The following is a 25,260-nucleotide window of genomic DNA, read 5'->3' as shown; positions in this document are numbered from 1 at the left end:
ACTTGTCTCTTGGGCCTTTTTTGTAACGCTTAGTTGGAGCAGCAGAAAGATGTCTTTGGTGTCGGGCAGCTCTGCCTGACCTGGGGCAAGCTATCTACAAGGGCCTCCTGTTCCTTGTCTTCATGATGAATGAGAGTATCATGATAAAATGAGGCAATATTGTAAGGCTACCTGACACACAGTAGTACCTGACACACAGTAGTACCTGACACTCAGAACATGTTTGCCCCTTTTGTGTTCTTTCTGTCCTAAAGATGCCCTAAGTTGGCAGAATCAGTACATTTCAAATGTGCAGCTACCACAAAGGAAAGATTCTAGATAGTTCCAACAGGAATGAATTCACTCCCCCCAGAGTCTTGAGATAGGCTGTATGGTGGAGTAAAAAACATACTTGGCTCAAAGTCAGACTCTAACTGTAGTCCTGTTTTGTAACTTACCATTGTTTTGTCCTTGAACATATTATTCGGAGTTTCTACATTTGCCGAGGACTTCCTAAGTGCCAACACTGTACCGAATGCTTAACATGGCTTATTTTACTTAATCTTGCAATGATCCATATAGAGTAGAAATTACTATCCTCACTGCCTCACTGTGTTTAAAATGGAACTGAAGAGCAGAGGAATCTCTTAACTTGCAGAAGGTCACATTGCCAATAAGGGATAAAGCTCCCATTTGAACCCAGTTCTGCCAGACCCTGGAGACCATGTTACTAATAACCATGGCACCTGGCTCCCACTAGCTATTTCTGAGCTCATTTTCCCCATCTGAAAAAAAAAAAAATAACCCATGCCTACTTTCCAGGATTTCTAGAGAGGAGCATATGAAACCATTGATCGAAGGGACTTTGTATATTAAAAGAACACTTTAATGTAAAAAATTTTTACTTGTAATCACAAAAGCTGTAACGGTCTCTTTGGTCCCTAGAAAACAATCCTTATACCAAGAAAAATCGGAACTGTAAGGCTGACGGTTCTTGTCTGCAACCAGCAATATGAGACTCAGAACAAGGTGGCTTTTGCAGATACACGATCGTATATTGAGTAGGGTAGAGTACACACTAAATCTGTTTTTATACTTGGGAAACCACACTGTGCTTAAATTAGCATTGAAGAATAAAAGCTTCTCTAAGATAGGCTGCCCTTCTAAGCAACACAGACTAACATTTCTATCACTACAGACAACAGTATTTTGAAAGCACTTGCTGGATGCCTTTAATTCATCCTAAAACCTTATCCACCCTTCTCCAATCACACCTCCCAAACTCACACCCTAGGTAGCCAGCATCCATCTTAAATGGAAGCTCCTTTCCAACATTTGTGGCCCAAATAAGCTATAAATAATAAGGATAAGCTATAAATAAAAAGGACCATCACAAATTTTTTTCAAGATCCTCTAGTTCATTCAATGGTATGTTACACAGAAGTCCACAAGATTAGTCACAAAAGGAGCCTAGAGGGGTTTAATTAATCAGAGATGCCTAAGGCATCATCGCACTGGCAAAGAAATCAATTTTCCAAATTCAGGAAAACTACAGAAATAGCATCCAACCTTGGCCCTGAGCTGTGTCCTAATTTACTAAGGTCACTTCTCCTACTGCCTAGTGACCCCAAAATTCCACCTGGCCACGTTTTTGGGCTTTGCACAGATCAGCATTTGCTCTGGGGAGGCATCCTTGCCTGGCCTTTTTTTTCCCCATACACACACACATGCATACCACCCCCACCCCACGCCCCCACCCCGGCCCCCCCCCCACACACAATGCACTCCACCAATTCCCATGGCAACAAAACAAGGGGGAAAATATCAAAAAGCAGTCCAGAAACTTCAGAAGAGCTCTCTGACTCAGTTCCCTGATTCTTCCCAGATCTACAGCTCTGAGATCTCTCCCAGCCCTTAGATTTCTGTAGGTCTGAGAACATTTTATACATTTAATTGACAGATGAAGGGTGATTTGTTTGAGTTGAGAATAATTAACCAAATAACTGAGCCTCACAGTGAATAACTAAAATAGATGCTCGTTTTAAAGCAACCATGTGGCCCCTGGAGTAAACAGAAGTCAATTCTGACTTTCAATCCAAAAATCACCTTTGCTCAATAAAATAGTATAGATGTGGGAAGCAAAAAAAGAAGAGAGAAAATAAGGGGAAATATAAATATTAAGTATTTTTCTCACTTCCTGAATAGCTGTTATCGGGGCTGAATAAATAAAGTACAACCATAAAATGGAAAATTGTGCAGCTTGTAAAGAATGAGAGAGCTCTAGGCATTGACAGGGAAAAATGTGTAAGATACATCATTGGGAAAAAAGGATTTCAGAGCCACGCTATTGTATTTGTTCACTTAGGTAAAAACAATTATATGTAGAAAAAGCACGCTTTTACTTATGTTAGCATACACGTATAGAAAAAATATTGAAAGAATATAAACTAAATGACTTCCAGTGGTTATATCTGTGGAATAAGATTATGGAGAAGTCATTTGTTTTTGTAAAGTTTCTTTTTTTTTTTTTTTAAGAGTGGGAATCTACTACATTTATAATCATAATAAAGATAAGGCAACTAAAAGTATCTTCCTCTGATCTAGGGGAACTGACAGCATTGAAATTTGGAGGACCCCTGTAATGACATCTACAATAGCATGCCCTGGGGTCTTCATCTCCCTGTATAAGCAGATATATCTGGAAATCCAGACATGATACATTCTAGCCACATCTCTTTTCTTCTATTTTTGAAAAACGAAAAAAACCACAGTGACCTATGTTCATCATTTCTAGTCCAGCACTGGCCAAGTGGGTGGGTGGCAGAGTTCCAGGACCCGATGGATGACAAGACTTTGGATGGCCAAAATGTTAAAGACCTTATCCTTCGTCTTCTCCTTTTGTGGTATTTTTTTCCCCTTTTGTGCTAGCAAAACACATGTATAGAGTTGTAATAATGAGTCGTCCGTCATCAGTCTGTAACATTGCCAAGGACCAGTCCTCCTGTCCAGTGTGGACTCTGGGCCCTTCTCAAAAGAGAATGACGTCTGAAACATATGAAATATTTTGACTGAGAAGAAATGTGAGAGGGGAAAACTTGATCTGAGGTTTTGTTAACCCAATTTCTTGGCAGAACTGCTGATTAAAGAATGAAAGCCTTCCTCTTCTTTGGACAGCCAAGAAGCCATTTAAATGTTTAAAGGAATTATTTAAATGGGTTTAAAACTATGACAACAAGGAGCCATATTGCATGTTAAAGTCTTTTGTTGTGAGCACCTTTTAGTGGATCTACAAAAAACTCAAGAACCCCCTTTCTCTGAAGTCCACCATATCTACTTTGGGCAGCCATGTTTGTTCCCTTTGGCCATCACACAGCCTCCTGGCCCAGTTTCACAGAGGATGGGCAGCTGACCCACCAGGGACAATCAGATTTTCCTGGGAATTTGTGATGGGAATTCAGATTCAGCAAGTTAGGTTTTGAGGCTAGAGTGAACAAGCACAAAACTCAGGAGCTGTGGCATATCATGTACAACAACCAGCGAAGTAAGCCAATCTTCAGAAAGGATGAAAACAGAGGACGTGCCTAGAGATAAGAGATATCACAATAAGATACCATAGGACCCCAGACCCAAATACACACACTGCCTGGCTATATCTTATTCCAGGTTCTTTAAGAGCTCCCTCCCCTGCCACATATCCCTAAGATACATTCCCCATTTTGCTTACACCTGTTTGAGCAGGCTTCTCTTACTAGAAACCAAAAGAATCTTAGCTAAGGCAACATGTGACAAAACTGTGATATCTGAATAAATTCTGTGCATCAAGGTAGATACCTTCAGGGACTAAACACTCAATATCACTGTTAATCAAGCCAGTTTGAAATTTCTCTCTGAGAATGGCTTTCAAAATCAGTATCTGGGCCCATCTCATTATTAATTATTAGTATTGTATGATTTAATTACTACATTAATTGGATGTTTACTTTGCCATGCCCGGCAGTGAGAACTTTACCTGCATTATCCTATTAACTTCCACAGTCACCAGAGAGGTGGGTTCTATTATTATCCTCATCTTCTAGGTGACAAAACAGACTCAGTGAGGTAGAGCAATTTGCCAAAGGCCATACAGTAAGTAATAGCAACAGCATTCGGAATCTAGACCTGTGTGGCTTAGGCCATGAACTCTAAATCTCTATGCTGATCTGCCTTACATCTTTTTTACTGAAAGCTGTCATCATAGGCTTGATCGACTGTAATAAACATGAACCAACATGACACCCTGGAGGATGCATGTGATGTTAAAATCATACCCATGCTCTGTTCTCACTCATAAGTGGGAGCTGAACAATGAGAGCACATGGACACAGGGAGGGGAACATCACACACCGGGGCCTGTTGGAGGTTGGGGATAAGGGGAGGGAGAGCATTGGGACAAATACCTAATGTATGTGGGGCTTAAAACCTGGATGATGGGTTAATGGGTGCAACAAACCACCATGGCACATGTATACCTATGTAACAAACCTGCACATTCTGCACATTATCCCAGAGCTTAAAGCATAATTTTAAAAAATGATAAATCATACCCATGCTCCAAGTTCTGAGATTTGTTGCCACTGGTATAAGCCAAAAGAATATGCCAATGGTGTAGCCACTGTGGGAAACAGTATGGCAGCCCCTCAAAAATTAAACATAGAATTGTCATATGATTTATCAGTTCTACTTTTGGTTAAATATACCGAACAGTTGAAAACAGAGACTTGAACAGAGATTTGTACACCGCTGTTTAGGCAGGATCATTCACAATAATCAAACGATGGAAACAACCCAAATGTCCATCAATAGATGAATGGAAAAGCAAAATGTGGTACTTGCACACAATGGAATATGAGCCTTAAAAAGAAATAAAATTCTAATACATGCTACAACATGGATGAACCTTGAGGACCAACTGCCATGTAAAATAAACTAGATACTAAAGGACAAATACTGTATTATTCCACTTACATGAGGTATCTGGAGTAGTCAAATTCATAGAGACAGAACATAGTATGGTGGTTGCCAGAGGCTATGGAGAGGGGTAAATGGAAAGTTATTACTTAACGGGTACAGGATTTCAGTCTGGGAAATTTTTTAAGTTCTGGAGATAAAATGGTGGTAATGGTTGTACAACAATGGGAATGTACTTAATGCTATTGAACTATACACCTAAAAATGGCTAAAATGGTAAATTTTATGTTGTGTCTATTACAATAAAAAAAGGATGTACCACAAGCTTTGGCCAATATTGGAGCTCCAGGATAATAACTTTGAACAAAATTTATTCAGTTCAATTCCAAGGTTATTTACTGAGTGCCCATTGTGTGTAAGGCCCACTAGAGGTTATTCAAAGAAATAAGGAATCAGTGAGACCTTTGTAATCCTCAAGGAGCTGACACTCTAGAGAAATCTCAGAAAGTACACAAACACAAGACAAAGCATGATTAAAGCCATAAATAAGAAACAAATAACCTGGAGGATTGAGAAATCAAGGAAAACATTATTGTAGATTTGACATTTGAGATGAGCTCTTGGGTATTGGTAGCCAGGAAAAGAGCATGCTAAGCAGAGAGAATATGGGTTAAGGCTATGAGCCAATTGGAGGGGTAGCAAGTGCAAGATGGGATGAAAATCAGAGCAGAAAAGATAACATTTAACATTTATTTGAAATTTATGATCTGCCAGAAACCAGGCATGGTGTTTTACACATATCTCATTTAATCTTCACAGCAGTCTTAGGTAATATTATCGAAGACACTTCTGGTTGCCTACCCAACAGCTTTTTTCCTCCTCTTCCCTTGCCACCAAGCCCTGATTTAATTTTGGCTATTTCCCCTGGACAGATCTGTCCTGGTAGAAGAGCACCTCCTTAGTCCTCAGTCCCCAGGAGGTGTCTTTATTCATCTAAGTCTGTAATACTAATTCCAATCCTGCTGGCATAGATTGTTGGAGCTAAGGGCAAGTTGAGATTTGACCAAAAAAGAAATTATCACCCTCCCCACTTGGATGTTGGTCAGAGGACTTGTGGAAAGGCTTTATTCCCTGATTAAAAAAACAAAAACTTCACAAAGAGAATGACCCCTCTTTCTGCATCTGTTTAAGAACGTGAAGCCTGCGGCTGTGGTAGCCTTCTTGGGACCATAATCATATGAGTCTAAAGATGAAACTAACTCGCTAAAGATGAGAGAAAGGTGAAGGGAAGCTGCTGACTTTAAGTCTTGGAGTTAATCAACCCTGAAACCACTTTCCTCTCTATTTCTTCTTATTTAAGATTATATATATATATAATTTAAGCCACTTTAAGTTGGTCCTCTGTTAATTGCAGGCAAAATTTTACATATGAGTTTCCAAGTAGGTAGGGGATATATTTCCTATAAGTTAATGGTCAATGTGTCTGACTCTGGATTAGAAGAATACTGAGCAGGGGTGAGGGCGGGGGCAGGAGTTTAAACAGTAGTTTGGAACCTCAAACCACAAGGTGAAGTGGGTGAAGAGGGACAATTCTGTGGCTATGTGAACAGCTCAGGAATGCAAAGCATCGGTTGCATTATTTTAGAGTCACACCTTAGTTGTCTACACCCTGGGGGAGGGAAAGTGATGGTGTTTCCGTGGTGACTCAGCCTTTCCCCTCGAAAACCCAAGGAAACATCAAGTGTGTCCTTGTAGGCAACCTTCCCCCTGCCACGGCTGTGTTTATGTAGGGCAGTGCTTGGAAGGCCTCCTCTTCCTTTACGCTTGACTTGTCGCAATGTCTCCCACCTCCTCAACTCCCACAGTGTGGGGGACCAAATGTCATTCAACCCTCTCCCTCTGCCTCCCACACATTTCCAGGCCTTCAAAGCAGCCGCCAATGTGGAGTGACCTCCCTCACCAGTACTTTTACCACCTATTGAGAGGAGACTAAAATTGTCTTATATAAAAATACAGCTCCCCAGGCTGGGGGAGGATAGACAAAGGTTTTAACAGGAGGCAGCCAAAGGAGTCAGATAAACCTCTATTTGCATTCCAGCCCAGACACCATGAGCTGCATGACCTTGGGCAAATCACTTGACTTTCCTGAAACTCAGTGTTATTGGCTGAGGAATGGGAGTAACATCACCTGTTCTGCTTATGTCAAGGAGCTAACGTGAAGATTTTTTTAAAAAGACAATCACTCTCAAATACAGCTGTTGTGCCATCTAGGGAACTGGACCTTGAGGGGCTAGGATTAAATGGAAATGTTCATGTGGGTCAGAGGGAAAAAGGCCAGAAACAAGAATTTAGTACACCCAAACGGGGTGGATCCCTAAAAGGAACCTGGGAAAACAGAGGGGCACATACTCCCTGGGAAAGGAGAGGGTATGTCTAATTGGTTAAATTTCTTCTGCAAGGACTGACCACAGGCCTGGGGTGAGCATTATTTCATTCGACTCTTCCATTAACATTATAAGAAGAACATTTTCATCTCCATTTTATAAATAAGAAAAGTCACACCAAGAAAGGAAAGGTACCAGTTGAAGATTGATTCTGGCCTCCTCACAGCTCAAGTTATGAGGTATTTTTTTCTGGAAGGCTTACAGGTTTCTTAAGCCCTTTTGGCTCCTTAAGAGGAATGAAAGAGAACATGACCTTGGAAAGTGATCTTTTAGCATTATGGGAATTTTCGTGCCTATGGTGGTAGCCCTATTCTAAGCAGAGGGTTCTAGAGCGTACATAGAAATAGTGCTAAAAGTGACTGAAATGTAGATGTTCTATAAATAGTGATGAATGATGAATAAAAGGAACCCACATTACAGTTCAAGCAACTTTCTAACTGCATAGCCTCAGATAAGTTATTGAAAAGACACAAGCTTCATTTCAACTGGAAAATGAGAGTTGACTTATGTCTCGCTTAAGTCTATCTAATGGGGTCTGGGTTATAGCCAAAGGGTGAGAACAATCAATTTTGAGAGGTAAGTCAGGACCACAGCTGGAAAATTGAACAATCACTGAATGTGAATATCAGAAGACCTTGGGTCCTCAGTCTTCTCGTTTGTAAAATGAAACATTTTACTAATCCATTGCTTTCATTTTTTGTTGTTGTTCTTAGCCAGCAGTTGAAAGGTGTTGCTACCTGCAATCTGACATGGAACGCCAAACTATTAGGTGGGTGAGTATGCTGCACAGATGAAAATAGCACAGGAATAGAGAGCTCTTCCAATGGGACCAAAGCCTTGTTGCCCTTCCACCTCTCCTACCAAGGCCACTTTGCAAGATATGGGACGGACCCCACGATCTCTGTGCAGTCTCCCAGACTTGACTTTTTTGCTAAGGAAAGAAGATTTCCTGGGGACTTCCAATGAACCTTTCTGTGTGCTTTCCATACCATAACTCCTTATCCTCACAATAACCCTATGCAACAGGTGTATTATTATTAACCCTTTTTCACAGAAGAAACTGAGGCACAAAGGGCTTAACACACCCGAGAATGAAGACTTCTCACAGTGAGTGTCTCCTTCCAGAATGCAAGAGATTTCAGATCCTCAGTGATATCTAGTCTCCTAATCCAAAGGGAACTAAAATCAAGCAGAGAATAGTGTCTTGGTTTTGAAGAAAATGCCAGTCACAAGTGAAATGTTGTTTTTCAGAAAAACTTGTCCATGATGGTCCTTTTTGAGAGCTAAGCCAAGTTGGTTACATGGCCTTAGTGACTGGGTAGCAAAGGGAGATGTCTAGAAAAATCCATGACATCACAGGCTCATGACATCCAATGTGTCAGAACTCTGCCACGTGGACTGACACAAAGAACCTATGTGCACGAAGAGAGCACTCTTTAAGCATTTGGGGGGAGAATGACTTTTCTGGTGGTTCTAATGAGTGTGGACGTGTCAGAAGCCTGGACCATACCCTTGCCTTAACGTGTGAACTTGGATAAATGAGTGTCTGTGTGCCTCCGAGAAGTGGTGAGAAAAGAAACAAAGCTGTTACTGCAAAAATGAACAGCCCAAGTTTCTGTTAATGCTATGGAATACACAGAGACTTACTTAGAAAGATATGTTCCAAGCATAAGGATTCTGCTCTCGGGAAGTAGCCCAGTGTCTTTCCATTATACTCTGAGCATTTTTGTGGCAGAAAAATGACTGATGTTCATTCTGGTGTCTTTTTTCGACTACCTGCCATGTGCCAAGCATTTGTCCAAACCTTCACTCAATATTCACTGAGGATCTCAGTAGTACTTTCTTAATCAAGAAATGTTTGTTGAATGCTTATCATATGGCAGATATAGTGAGAATCTTTCCCTGGTTCCTTCTTTTATTGAATCAAAAACTATTTGTTGATTTCCTATGTATGTTCAACTTCTAAATATTCACTCCACATAGATTTTTTAGGTGTCTACTATGTGCTAGGTATTGCACATTAGGGCTGGAGACACATGATTCAGACAGTGTCCCCTTTCTCTGATAACTTGAAGCCTATTGTCGTTGTTTTCTACAAGTCCAATTGTTCCATGGCCAATAGCCACCTAAAAGCAAAACTTCAACAGTAATATTAACACCTTGGATCCTTTAGAAATCGTCCATGCATAAATGCCCATCTGTAAAGATATCAACTTTAAGCAGAAGTTAATACAACTGTGATTTTGTCTACATTAGAGACTTAAAGCATATTTGTCTCATGAATGTTTGCCCCCCTATTATAAGGGAACTAAAAAATAAGAAATGGATTGATGTTGCTATAAAAACCAAAACAGAAAGGAATAAGGAGGAATTGGAAAGGCCAGTTGACGTAATTTCCCCATCAATATTCATGGTTAAATTGACCAGATTGCTGTAGCATAATTTTAGGAGTTTGCTGTTTGGGGTTTTGTCTGTATGTGCTCAGGGTGTACAGTTCCAAGAACAGCTGTGACTCGACTTCAGAAGTATATGTATTTATATATTCCCATCATCATCTTCTCCATCACCATCAAATGTCAGTTCTCTTCCATGAAGGCAGTGGGGCCCATGTGATTTGCTGAGCCCACAATTATTCATCCTTCCTGATGTCCAAGTCAGGCTTTTGACAGCCCACATCCAAAGTCCACAAAGCTGCTGTTTCTGAGGTAGAAAAAGATGGGGCTCATCAAGGTCAGCTAGAGCCAGTATCTCCAAGTTGAAGCCACCAGAATGAAAGAGCATCTACTTCCCCTTTTGAGGGTACCCTTGATGTCAAGACCCACCATTCATCATTTCCAAATGTGGAAACTTGGCATTTGTTTCAGAAAATGCCAAATGTGTTTTCCTTGCATATCTGCTGGCACATCAGTGATCTGTCCTTAGTTAGATCTCTTTGAAAAAAGGAAAGACGCAAGCAGATCTTTCTGTCTCTTTTTTGCTAGATGATCTTGGATAAATTACTTAAATGCCTATGTCTCAATAATTGTATATAAACAATAGAAGCAATGATACTGAATAGAATTATTGTGAAGATCAAATACAGCATATGGCACAGTAGGTAACAATACAATTACAAATACTATTATTAATACTATTTATTGGGTGCTTATAATGTGGCATTTGGAAATAAATGTTAGTTCTTTCTCGTCTGAACCATGTTACCTTTCTAAAATGTAACTTTCTTATCTGTACACAAACCTAATAATATTTTACATGTTTGTTTTAATGCAGTGGTTCTCAGCCTTAAGCATGCATCAGAATTTCCTGGAGAGCTTCTTAAAACATCAATTGCTGGGTCCCACTCCTAATGTTTTTGATTAAGTATTAATAGGTCTAAGTTAGAAACTGAGAATTTGCATTTTGAACAATTTCACAGTTGTTTCTGATGCTAACCGTCCAGGGTCACACTTTGAGAACCCCTATCCTAAGGATTAAATGTATTGAGCATATTTAACACACATTTATTGAGTGCCTACTCTGTACCAGGAACTGTTTTCAGTATGAAAGAAAAAGCAGTGAACAAGACAAAGCCCCTGCCTTCATGAAGCTTTCTTTCTAGTGGTGGCGGTAGACAATAAGTAAACCCATAAATAAACAATAACACTTCAGATTATGTTAAGTTCTTTGAAGAAAATAAAGCAGGTTAAGAGAATAGTGAGTGACTGAGTCTAATTGAGAAAGATTATTTCGGATTCGGCAGTAGTTAGGGAAAGCATCTCTGAGGAGGTCATATATGATCAAAAACGATAAAAACAGAAGAAGACATTTGATTTGGGGGAAGAGCACTCCAAGAGGAAAGAATGAGTGCAAAGATCCCAAGGGGGAAAAAAAAACATAATTGGACTTACACTGTTCAAAGAACATTCCAACTACAGAGCAGAACAGGAGTGGAAGCAGATGATAAGTTAGGTGACTGCTGAGATCTTGCAGGTGAGGGATGATGGAAGTGTGACCTGAGGTAGTGGCAGATAAGGTGCTGAGCAGTGATCAGATTCACATTGTACTTTAAAAGTCAAGCTGACAGGACTTGCTGTTGGGTTGGAGGTAAAGCGAGGGGAAGAGGAAAATCAAGAATGGGTCCTGAGATTTTTGGCCTTTCTTAATAAACTAAGATAATCTCTAAGAAAGTCTTTGGCACATAATAAGGGTTCAATACTCATCTATGTATTTTGGAATCAGAAAGTTTTCAGTTTAGAAATTCTAATGATGCCCTAAATGGTCACACAACCCATGCCCTGCACAACTCTAGGGGACGCTATTATATAGACTGTGATATGAATGGAGTCGTGTAAAGAGGTTCTTCTGGGAAAGGTTTGACTTTCACAACTCTCTAACTCTGTATCAATATTATCCTTAGATTTTTTCATCTTTCTTCAGCCAATAAACTCCAATAAACTGAGTTGAACATTCATCACGAAAGCCACTGTGCCAGAGGCTGAGCATGTGTCACTAATTTGGGAGTATTTTAGAACTCAAAGACTTACATTTGGAGTATGAGCTTATACCAAGAAAGAGAGTCATCATGTCATCAATGATCAATATTAATCTTGAAGTCTTCTTTCTTGGCATTTCCCCAAGATTCCTTGCTCAAGAATATTGGGCCAGTTGCACCCCCTTGATTATGGGGGTAGCATTAGAATGATCGTGATATGTAACCTAGTCAAGTGTCACCAGCCTGGATGCCCACCCCCTCCTGAGTGGAGTTGGCAAGCTTGACACTACACCAGCAGAGATAGAGATGCATGCATTCTGTGGGAGCAATCACGTCTGGACCCTAAATCTCTCCAAATATCATCAAGAAAGAAATATGACTCATGGAAATTCAGTTGTATTTTTTAAGTTTATTCTTGTCGATTATAGCTTAGGAGATTCAGTTTGTGTTTTTCATGCATCAAAATTATAAAGAGAGCAGAGTTTGTCACCACCAGCTTCCTTAGCCCACGTTGCTCTCTGTGCCTGCTTATTGAATTTACTCTGCATCAGTTCCCCATTCCTCTGCCCCCTGATCTTACCCAGTTGCCCATGCTCCAGATCTGAATTTAGCAACTCCATCAGCAGTTATTCATTGAGAAAGTATTGTAGATCATTATAACACATATAGTGTTTCACACAGCACCCACGCTGGGTACTGCTCTAGTCTATAATAGCCAATATTTATTGAGTCCTTATTATTTGTCAGGCACTGTGCCAACTGCTTTCAGTAAATTATCTCATTTAATCCTCAAGGTAATCCTATAGTTTTAGTACTATTATTATCTCCATGTACAAATGAGAAACCTGGGAAGAGGTGAAATAATACCTAAGATTACCCAGGAAGCTTACAGCAGGATGGGATGCAAACCCAAACCTTTCTGACTCACAGTTCATGTTTGTTGTTGTTGTTGTTTATTTGTTTGTTTTTTTGTTTGTTTTTTGAGATGGAGTCTTGCTCTGTCACCCAGGCTGGAGTGCAGTGGCATGATCTCGGCTCACTGCAACCTCCTGATCTCTGGGTTCAAGCGATTCTTCTGACTCCCGAGTAGCTGGGACTACAGGCACGCACCACCATGCCTGGCTAATTTTTCTGTATTTTTAGTAGAGGTGGAGTTTCACCATATTGGCCAGGCTGGTCTCTGACTCCTGATCTTGTAATCCACCTGCCTCAGCCTCCCAAAGTGCTGGGATTACAGGCATGAGCCACCACGCCTGGTCAAGCCCATGCTCTTAAACACTACCCGCTGCCTTGCAAGGCAGGAGAAAACTAACGTTTATGAATCACCTATCATATGCCATGTTCTTTACAAATACCATCTCACTTTATCCTCACAGTATCTTTTCAAGATGGGTATCATTACCACATATATGAAAACAAGGATCTCAGAAAGGTTAAGAATCTTACATGAGATGCACAATGACTTTGCCAGTGACTGAGCCAGGATACAAAACTAAGTTTCCTGGATGCCAATGCCCATGGGCTTTTCATAGCACCAAACAGCCAAACGTCATAGCTTCATCAAGGAGCTGTGGTTTCTGAGGGGTTCTCTGAAGGTTGGATAGGATTTCAACAGGTGCAGATAGAGGGACTGTCTCTGAATACAAATAACAGCATGAGTAGGCCGGGCGCAGGGGCTCACGCCTGTAATCTCAGCACTCTGGGAGGCTGAGCCCAGTGCATCACCTGAGGTCAGGAGTTTGAGACCAACCTGGCCAACATGGTGAAACCCCATCTCTACTACAAATACAAAAATTAGCTGGGCATGATGGCATGCTTTTGTAATCCCAGCTACTTGGGAGGCTGAGGCACGAGAATTGCTTGAGCCCGGGAGGAGGAGGTTTCAGTGAGCCAAGATCATGCCACTGCACTTCATCCTGGGTGACAGAGGGAGACTCCATCTCAAAAAACAAACAAATAAACAAACAAATATCAGCATGTGTAGACAAAACAGCCAAAATATGAATCTTTTTGCTAGGATACACATAGGAACACATAGGAACAATCAATGGTCTTGTTTCTCAGGAGTGCTAAACCAAGGAGAGGACATCCTCACTTTCTATACCACTATACATCTTGTCTACGTTCACCATTTGAAATCCTTCAGTGACTTTTTATAGTACAGTACTTGCATGATATGTTTCTTGTCTGCTTCTCTTTCTTCATGGAATTTGTTTACTCACTCTACTCCAGTCCCACTGACTTCCTTCTGATCTTCAAATTTATCTTTTGCCTGTAGGGCCTCTCGCATTTGTTCTTTGCTGTGCCAGTAACTTCCTTTTTGCTCATCTTCCCATGACAGGGTTTAGCTCAAACATCACGTCTTCTGAGAGGCCTTCTCTGGCCATATGTCACTATGATATGTCATTATGACTTTCTGCTTAAGTGTTTCTTGAAAAAAGAGGTCCATACATTCTCATCCATGTTTGCAATTTAAGAGAAAAAAAATACAGTTATAGGCATTTTTCCAAAGTTGGCTTATCTGCAGATAGATCAGTTCTGCCCAAGTACTGAAATCAGCATTCAGCTGAATCTTCAGACACTTTCAAAGCAGCTTCTTGACATATGAAGTGTGAAACTGAGAGCAATTTTGGTGAAAATCAAAAATCAAGTAAGAAAGCCCATTAGAAAAAAAGTGATTTTAAGCATTCAGCCTATAAAATCTTGTTTTGACACATCACAAAGACAAAAGAACTGCTGCTCTTTAACCTAAAACATTGGTCCTGCTGACCTGAAACAATACCCACATCCCAATGGTTTGGAACAGCCCCCAGTACTCCCATAAGGACAGAATTCATGAATCCCTTTGCTAGGATACAGAAGGGTCTCTTCTCTGTAGGTGGTTCACACTGCAACACACTCTAACATTCTCTGGACCTGAATTCTTTCACTTATTGCAAGTCTCTTCCTTATTTTTGGATTACGGGGGGTAGGGGGACTTTTTTTGTCCAAAAAAAACAGAGAGAGAGAGAGATTACTATTGGCCAAAAGACGTCCCCAATTTCTCAAGGTTATAATATTTTTCTGTAAAATGCAATACAATATCAAGTCTCTTTCATTTGAAAGTGATTGAGACCCAACTAAACATGACCTCAGCCAAATATATATATATATTATATATATATATATATTTGGCTGAGGTCATGTTTATATATATTTTGTATATAAATATATGTTTATGTATGTTTTATATATTTGATACATATTTATATATAATATATATATTTTTTGGCTGAGGTCATGTTTAGTTGGATCTCAATCACTTTATATATATATAAATTATTGACTTGTATAATTCAGAGGTGCACAAATATTTTGGCCCCAAAATCCCTTTACACTCTTAAAAATTATTGATGACCTCCCAAAGACTTTTTGTCTATATGGGTTATATTAATCAATATTTACCATATTAGAAATTCATACTGATAATCATTTCTAAATATTTACTTATTCACCTAGAAATAACAACTGTACACCCATTATATGCTTATATAATGCATATTTTATTTTAAAAGTAGCTATATATTCCGAAATAAAAATATATCATCAGAAGAATGTTATCATTTTACATTTTGCTAAATGTCTTTAATGTCTAGCTTAATGGAAGACAGCTACATTCTTCTATCTGCTTCTATATTCCATCAACTGCACTGTCACATACAACTTAGCCTGTAAAGCTCCACTGTATGCTCCTGAGGGGATGACAGTGAAAAATATAAATAACATCTTATTATTTTAACCCTTTAGGCACCTACGAGGCTCTCAGGGATCCCTAGGGTTTCTCAGACAACAATTTTTAGTTACATGCTAGTGTGTATTTTTCAGAGATAGATCTGGGTTCAGGTATGGCTGAATCCAAGGGCTTTGGAGGTATCATCAAGCATCTGTCTATATCTTTTGGCTCTGCTTTGCTCTAAGCTGGCTTTGTTCCCAGGCTGATTCTCTCCCATCAGCAGCAAACATGGCCATTCAAGCCCCAGTCTTACATCTGAGTAAATTAGTAAACCTGTGGTAAATACTACCTCTTTTCTGGGAGTGCCAACCAAAGTCCTAAGGTTGACTCTCATTGGACCACTTGAGTCACGTCCTTATCCTCCAAGCACAATGTCATAATGGACAGGGAATAGGACATGCTAAGCGACCACATCTAGATTGCATGTTCAACCTTAAGCTGAGGAAATGAGTTCAGTACCCTTTGAACCACATGCACAAAGAGAGATGGCTTTCCAAAAAAAAAAAAAAGAGTTGTCATTATAAAAAGGGAGATGAGCTGGGAGTGGTGGCTCACACCTGTAATCACACAGCACTCTGGGAGGCCAAGGTGGGAGGATTGCTTGAGCCCAGGAGTTCAAGATCAGCCTGGGAAAGTGAGACCCTGTCTCTACAAATAAAAAGTTGAAAAACTAGCTAGATGTAGTGGCATGCACATGTAGTCCTAGCTACTGGGAGGCTGACATCTGGGGATTCCTTGAGCCTAGGAGTTCAAGGAGGCTGCATTGAGGGGGTTGTGAATCTGTCACTGCACTGTAGCTTGGGCGACAGCCTGGACAACAGAGGGAGAGTCTCAGAAAAACAAACAAAAAAAAAAGGAGATGAAAATAAGTGGTCAATTGCACTATTTGTTTCTAAGATGCTAAGCTACCATAATGAGAAGAAAGGTGTGTGTATTTTCCCTGTTCCCTTTTCTCGTTCATTCAGCCCATTTTGAGTACTTGCTCTATACAAGTCCCTGTGCTGGGCACTAATGATAATCAAAAACTGCTAACATAGCTGATGCTCATGGAGCATTTCCTATGTGCTAGGTCCTTTTTTAGGAGTCTGCAGGTATTAACTCACTTAATCCTCACAACAACCTCTGAGGAGACACTCTTTTAATCCCTAGAGATACAGTAATGACTAAGGCAGTGCCTATCTCTGGAGGAGCTGGCAGAATTTGGGGCAAGTTATTGATTTCCAAAACAGGTAGAGAAGTCTTACTAGAATGATAAGAACAAAAAGGCTGAGGATACCTGGAGAAAGAAGGAACTAACTCTGACAGAGTTTGGGAAGGCTTCATGGTAGAACAAAAAGAATATGCAATAATATTGGGGCTTGAAGATATGTTCTGGAAATGGAGAATTCAGTGTCACTAAAGGGAAATCAAACCAAACTCTTATTTATTTATTTATTTATTTATTTATTTATTTATTTATTTATGTGATAGGGTCTAGCTCCATTTCCCAGGATAGAGTGTAGTGGCGTGATCATGGTTCACTGTAGCCTCTACCTCCTAGGCTTAAGCTATCTTCCTGCCTCAGCCTCCCCAGTAGGTAGGACTACAGGCACATGCCACCTTGCCTGGCTAATTTTTAAATATTTTGTAGAGATGGAGTCTCACCTTCTTGCCCAGGCTGGTCTCAAACTCCTGGCCTCAAGCAATCATCCCACTTCTGCCTAACAAAGTGCTGGGATTACAGGCATGAGCCACCATGCCCATCTTTTTTGTCTTAACCAGGAACCATACCGAACATTTGGCATATATTATCTCAGTTAATTTTCCCCATTTCATATTATTAGCCTATACAGCAGAAAAGTAAAAATTCAAATAGCAGAGCTAATAAGAAAGTGAAACAAAATTGAATCCAGGTCTGTCTGAAAAGTGGGGTATATATGAAGAGAGAATGGGCATCCAAGATGGGAGGAAAGATTGTAAAGAGGCTGAGGAAACATTGTTCCCTTTACACGACTATTGGAGAAAGATGGAGCTTCTATATATACAGCCACAGGATTTGCCAAACCAGAGAGATACAGTTATATATAGTTATATAGCTTGACAAAGGGTTTTTGAAAAGTTTGTGAATTTACTTATACCTTTAGAAGTTCTAAAAATGAATTTCCATTTAGGGAAGCATTTAACACAATGCCAATGTAGAAAACTATAAAATTACATGAAATTCTAACTCTACTGGAAAATCTGGGATTGGCCTAGAGCAAACACATTGGTATGCTAGCTTCCTCTCAATTAAGCCTGGTAAATGTGATTGACTGGGACTTTCTGCTTACAAAAAGATTCTTTCCCCCTTATTCAATTCAGTAAATACATAGACATGGGTAGCACATGGGCGCAGTGATTAACAAGAGTGGTTGTCTCCAGAAATTAAACTCAGAAGCAGTAAAGAAAGAGAATATCTTAAAATTTTTGAACAAAATCCACCTTGAACATATCACACCTCTCTACTCTTGTCTATAATGATTTGCAAAAAACATATGCTTAATTCTAATTGCAATATGGATCCAGCATAAAAAGCCAAGATATCTTTCCAATGTATTGACCCAATAATAAAGATACTTAATAGACAGCTAAGAAGTAACCACAAATGGCTAAAATAAAGCATTCTTGAGAAAGAATGGTCCAGAGGACAGAGGAATAAGACCCCAAGAGGTGGACTGTTGATTAAATAGTAGGCTAAATTTGGACTTTATCCTAAAAGCAATGGCAAGTCACTGAGCAATTTTAAGAAACATGATGAGTTTTGACCATGGAGATCAAGGGTACCATGAGAGTACATGGTTAACATTTCTAAACCAAGTTAGGAAATCAGGGAAGGCCTCAGAGAGCAAGTGACATTGAGGTTGGGAACCAAAGGAAGAGAAGAGCTAATGGATGAAGAAGATGATGATAGTGTCCTAGGCAGAGAAAATGTAAGAATTGTACATTCAAGGAATTGAACGAAGTTCAAAAATGGCTGAAGCATGATTGAGGAGATGAGCGAGAGGGATGTGACGAGAGAAGTAAGCAGTGCACAGATCGTACTTCCTGCTGCCTTGGAAGTAGTTTTCAGAGTTCAGACAAAAAGAAAACAACAACAGCAAAACAAACAAACAAACAAACAAAAACCAAAAAAACCCAAAAAAACAGAAAACCTATGTTTAAAAGAAAGATGATTCTAGCTACAACCTGGGGAAGGGTTGAAAGCCTCTGGATGTGGTCCTTATGACAACAAATACATATTTCCATGGAATATCTTATCTCTGCATAAACTTACATAGCTGGGAAAATACTTTTTGCCCACTGATTTTTCTTGGTTGACAAAGTGGAACGTGGGATTAAAATAACAGGGATCTCTCAAAGCTTGCAAAGAAAGAAACAATATTGTCCGAAGATTTAATTGTATGATCCAGGCAAGCCAGATGAGAGCAGAGATGGAGAAAGTTACCTAAAATCAAAAGGCATCTGGCCAGAGTATGTATTTATCTAGATGCAAAAACCTATTTAAAAAGAGAACTGACTGTCCCTGAGACCACAGACAAAGGGAAATAACCAAATGCTGGTGGTGTGATTCTACATACTATCCAGGAGGGAAGAAATCTTGCCCAGTGGACGTTAAATAATATGGCACCATTGCAAAATCATTCCTATAGTGGAGACAAATGCTTCAGACCAATGATCTCAACCCTGATGACCAAGAGAATCACATGTTTTTTAAGAGAAAACAAATACAAATGCCTTGCCTTAATCTTGGTTCTGAAATGGGTCCCAAGCTTCTGAAAATTTCATAGACTCCAATAGTCCCAGAGACATAGCCAGAGTGGAGAACCACCACTGTGTCAGATAATCTTAGCCTGACATTGGAATAAATTTAATCTCTTTACACAGATTCTATGATCATGCTACAATCTTCTGCTTATAATTTGGTTTCACCTGCAAGTCTTCATAGAGGGAAAGAATGTGCTGATTCCTGCTACACAATTATTCCAGGGCAAATGATAACCACATTTTTTTAAAAAAATTTGATCAACTGATATTGGCAATTTATATAACAATCTTGATATGTCCAGTTAATATAAATCTGACTTTGAGAAAATAATACTTCTCTCTGTGTAATGACAAATCAGGTTTCAGAGGCTGTAAGTCTCAAAGCTCAGATTCTGGACCATCTAACTTCACCAAGATAATGTCATCATTTGAAGCTTTGTAGGGGTTAGCTAGCAAGAGTTACTAACTGATTTTTATTAACCTTACACAAATGCTTTATTTCCCCCCAGAAATTATCAATCAACAATATTTTAAATTCAAGCACAAATGGTAGTGGTTTAGAAGTGAGAATTCAGGTACTGGGACATTGAACACATTCTTTAATGAGTCCTCTGGTTATACTTAAGCTATAAGCCCCACTTACCTTAAAAATATTATTTTCATCATCAAGGGAAAGTGTTCCCTGCAGTGTATTAAGCTGCTCTAGGGTGAGAGGGAAAATATTATAATTTAAACATGGAAATGAATGTAAAAGATGCATCATAAACTTCACAAATGCAGCAGCAGGTACTAAAAGAGGTCTTTATTTTATTAAAATATTAAATGACTATTCAATTGAGTAAGCTCAGCTTCAGTGGGTATTGTTCCGACTTTGTAACAGTAGTCACTACCCTTTTTCAAATGTAAATGGGGGTATCTTTTGTCATCAAGAAAAGTTGCAAGAAACAATGGAGAATGGAAGAAACATCATAAAAGCAAATGGAAGAAAGCACGGAGGTGGATAATTCAGCTGCAACATCCTTGAAAACATGCCAAAAATCTTTATCTACTGAGGGAGCTGCAGTGGGGAATGAGAAATCTCTTATCCCAGAAAGGAAAGCTTCTTGCTTTCCTGCAGAGCTGGCAATGGGCCAGAGGAGCCATCCAGAGGAAGAATAGAGTTTGCTAGAAGGAGGCCCGGGTGAAAGCAAAGAAACTTGTGAGTGAAAGGGAAGAAAACAATCGCTTGCTGTTTTCCACCACCTTCTAAGGAAGGACAGTGCTAGATGCAGGCTGGATACCTGCAGGTTCTTAGGACTTCCATAGGAGACACCCCCAGAAGATAAAAGAAAAGTTGACACCTCTGTAATGGCTCAGACAGCAAAAAGAAGCTTGACCTCTTAACATTCCAGCTATGTGTGCACCCTTACCACATAGTCCAGGTCTAAGCCTAAAAGAATGGTCACCCCACAACACCAATTTGTATGAGACCTCCATTTAACCTGATGTTAGAAATATAGAAATAAAGTAAGGGAGAGGACGCAGCATTTTCTTTTCCTCAAAATGCATCTCTCTGGGCTTGCAATATGGCTAGTGAATGAGTGGTCATGCACACAGATCTGGGAATTAGACAGCCCTGATTGTAAACACCAGGTCTGCTGCTTACTGGTTGTATGATCTTGTACACATTACTTAAGCTCTCTGGGTTTCCTTTGCCTCATCTATTAAAACAGAAAATAGTATCTTTTCCACTGGGTCGTTATAAAAGTTAAATAAGGTCCCTGATACAGGGTTTGGCATAGAGCATCCTAACCAAGAATGAAATGATAGTAGGGCAGGAGACTATTTTGAACTGTGATCCACTCTCTTCCCCACTCCACCTCCACCACTTCCACCTCAACTCCCCATTTCATTTATTCACATAGACTCTGTGACCCTTTCCTCAGCCCTGGCAGCTACAGTAAATTCCCCCTTTGCCTTAGAGAAGGTTGTAAGTATGGAACCAAGGAAGAAAGTAACAGATTGGCTCTCGAGTTTCAAGAACTGTGATCTAAGTGTTACTCAACAAAATATTTATAAGAATAAATGATTAAGTTTTATTTTCTTTTTCCACACCAAGTAAAGATTCCAGGACTGAGAAGAGAGGATGACTGTTGAGACAGACAGGATTCGAACAGAATAGGGAGAGACAGCTGAAGTTGACCAAAGTACCATTTGTTGTCAGCCCAAAGGAGTCACCAGCAGAGAACTGGCTCAGCGCCCACATATAGTTCCCTTTCTATTCCTGGACCCCTGTGCACCGCCTGACTTGAGCAGCTATATTAGCTTTCTTCTCATCAGCTAGTGAGGTCCACCCAATGACAGTAGACGACATGTCATCCAAAGATCGCCCAGTGATTGAAAGTAATCCCCATTTGTTCCCTCAAGACTTTGTTCCGAACTATCCAACCCACTCTGCAATTCCCCTCAGTGACCAGAACACTCATTGGTCCAGCCAACTTAGACGGGTGATAGTGGTTCAAATGGAAGTTCTTCATATCTAGCCAATATGTTATTTGGTGGAACCAAATGGAAAACTAGTACTGAACGAGGATAGTGTGGCACTCCTGCGCTTCCTATGTTATAACAAGTATTGTCATCTTAATTTATACCCATAAAATCCCCAGACAAATTCTGACCATCCTCTATTATGAATTTAATCTCAAGAAGCAAAATAAATCTACTCAGTATTATATGATTATAGGAAAAACCCACTAGCAAATAAATAAATAAATAAATAAATACATAGTATATCTTCTGACTCCTTGAGCCATACAGCTGGAAATAAAAAGGCCCATTTCCACAGCAGCAAAATAACCAATTACTGTCCTAAGCCATGCCTAAAATGTCAATGAGTCTTTAAAGGATCCTGAAACTGACCTTTGCCCCTCTACTTAGCAAGGGTCCTACAATGGCTTCTTCACAGTTCAAAGTGGCTGGAGAACTGTCCATAGATTAAGAAAGGAAAATCCACCCAGGCATGGTGGCTCACGCCTGTAATCCCAACACTTTAGGTGGCCCAGGTAGGCAGATCACCTGAGGTCAGGAGTTCAAAACTAGCCTGGCCAATATGGTGAAACCCTGTCTCTACTAAAAATACAAAAACTAGCTGGGCGTGGTGGCATGCACCTGTAGTCCCAGCTACTTGGGAGGCTGAGGCATGAGAATCGCTTAAACCCAGGAGGCAGAGGTTGCAGTGAGCCGAGATCATGCCACTGCACTACAGCCTGGATGACAGAGCAAGAACCTTTTTCAAAAAAAAAAAAAAAAAAAAGACAAGGGGAAAATCCATTATCACTAAATCAGCTTTAAAAAGTTATGCAGAGCCAAGTGCAGTGGCTCACACCTGTAATCTCAGCACTTTGGGAGGCTGAGGTGACCAGATCACCTGAGGTCAGGAGTTTTAGACCAGCTCAGCCAACATGGCAAAACCCCATCTCTACTAAAATTACAAAAATTAGCTGGGCTTGGTGGCACACGACTGTAATCCCAGCTACTTGGGAGGCTGAGGCATGAGAATCACTTAAACTCAGGAGGCAGAATTTTCAGTGAGCCGAGATCATGCCACTTCACTCCAGCCTGGGCAACAGAGCCAGACCTTGTCAAAAAGAAAAAGGCAAAAGAAGAGGGTCAAGGAGGGCTCAAGATTTTTCTATGGGGAAATGGAAAATAATTTTCAAAATTTCCAACTTGCCCCTGATAATTCAGGTAGACTGTGATGCTCCTGGGTTTTGCTACACATGAAACACTGGACATATGAACAAGCCAGAAAGAGCAAGTAGATATTCAGTGAAACAAAGCAAATGATAAGGTGTGAGTTTTCCGTGCAGAATGTGCTCTAAGAATAATGTTGGGTAAAGAAAGCATTTGTGGAGAATGCCTGTGAGATAAAAAATTACCAAGCAGTTTGGCTTGACTTCTATCTTCCTTCCCTTGATGGGCATTATGAAGAGAGTCCACAGGGCAAATTTTGGAACAGGATGTATCTGAAGCCTTCCTAAATGAACTCCAGTATTTATGACACTAATATAGTACAGAAAGTGTTGAAACTCTGTAACACATTGTACATTAAAATCTTGACCCTCCTCTTACCTTAACCAGTATCATACTGTACCACTGTATCTTTCCCCCACTTTTTCTTCACTCCGTTTTCAACTGATTGTAAAAGGAATTTGAGCTACATTTTAGGGAAAATAAGAATGCCAATAACCGGTAGAGTGTGAGCATCTTAAAGCCAGTAGCCAGGTCTGTCTTTTTCACTGCTCTAACCATAGCAGTGTCTAGTTCATAGTCAGTCTCTATTCATTTATTCACTCATTCATTCATTCATTCATTCATTCATTCATTCATTCATCAGTCACTGCAAGTATTTATGGGGTACCAACAAAACACAAGATACTGTTCGAAGAGATTAATACACAACAGGGAACAAAGTAGATGATGTCCCTGCCTTCACAGGGCTTGCAGTCTGATAGAGTGATTCAAACAATAAGCAAAGATATAAAATGTCAATCAATGATAAATACTTTAGAAGCAAATAAAGCAGAATACCATTCTAGGAAATGCCAAGGGGTGCAGGGTAAGAGGAGAGGACAGACAGTGGGGATGAGGTGCATTTGAGGTAGTCAAAGAAGACTTCTCTGACAAAGTGACCTTTAACCAAAAATCTGAGAGAGTAAGAAAATGAGACATGTAGTTGTCAGAAGCAAGTCTCCGGCAGGCTAAGAAAAGAACTCATAGGTACTGAAGAGGGACATGATTAAAGAATTGTAAGACAGTCAGTGTGGTTGGAACAAAATGAGCGATGGTGAGAGTGGAAGGAGATATAGTCAGATAAGTAGTGGGAGACTTGAGGAGGAGGAAAATAATGCAGAGCCTCACAGATCCTATAAGAACCAAGCTGTAAGTCCTGTAAGAGTGCCAGTTTTGTGCCAATTGAGGTTGGAAGTCCCTGGAGAGTTTGAATAGAGGAGCCACTTGACCTGACTTCTGTTCAGAAATGATCTCTCCGAGTGCTGTAGACATACTACTGAAAATGGGCCAGGGTGGGAGCAGGTAGGCTGATGGAGAGCTGATGAAATAATTCAGGTGAAAGCTAATGGCTGGTGCGGTGGCTCATGCTTGCAATCCTAGCACGAAAGGCTGAGGTAGGTGGATCACTTGAGGCCTGGAGTTTGAGACCAGCCTGGGCAATATGGTGAAACCCCAACTCTACTAAAAATAAAAAAATATCCAGGCATGGTGATACACACTTGTAACCCCAGCTACCTGGGAGGCTGAGGCAGGAGAATTGCTCGAACTCGGGAAGCAGAGGTTGCAGTGAGCTGAGATCATGCCACTGCACTCCAGCCTGGGTGATAGAGTGAGACTCTGTCTCAAAAAAAAAAGAAAGAAAGAAAGAAAGAAAGAAAGAAAGAAAGAAAGAAAGAAAGAAAGAAAGAAAGAAAGAAAGAAAGAAAGAAAGAAAGAAGAAAGAAAGAAAGAAACTGAGAAAAAGAAGGAAAGGTAATGATAGCATGGACCAAGTGAGTATGGGGGTAGAAAGTTGTTGGTTCAAAGATAGAGGGCTGTTAGGATTTGTTGACGGATTGGAAATGGGGTGTGAGAGGAAGAGAGGAGCCAGGATGACACCAAGGCACTTGGTGGTCAGCAACTGATAAAAATAAATAAACAAAAATTAAGCCTAGAATTCCCTCAAAGGAAAAAATGAGCTAGAAAACAACAAAGCTCAAAATTGTCTGCTTAGTAGTACATATGCCTATTTTATTTTTTTAACAAATACCATACCTAGGGCGCTTTTGCTGATGCAGTGTTTCTCTTTGCATTGTGTGGATATCCATTGTCTT

The sequence above is a fragment of the Rhinopithecus roxellana genome, chromosome 15, assembly GCF_007565055.1.
Source record: "Rhinopithecus roxellana isolate Shanxi Qingling chromosome 15, ASM756505v1, whole genome shotgun sequence".
NCBI lineage: Eukaryota > Metazoa > Chordata > Mammalia > Primates > Cercopithecidae > Rhinopithecus > Rhinopithecus roxellana.
Note: the sequence above shows the minus strand (reverse complement) of the source record.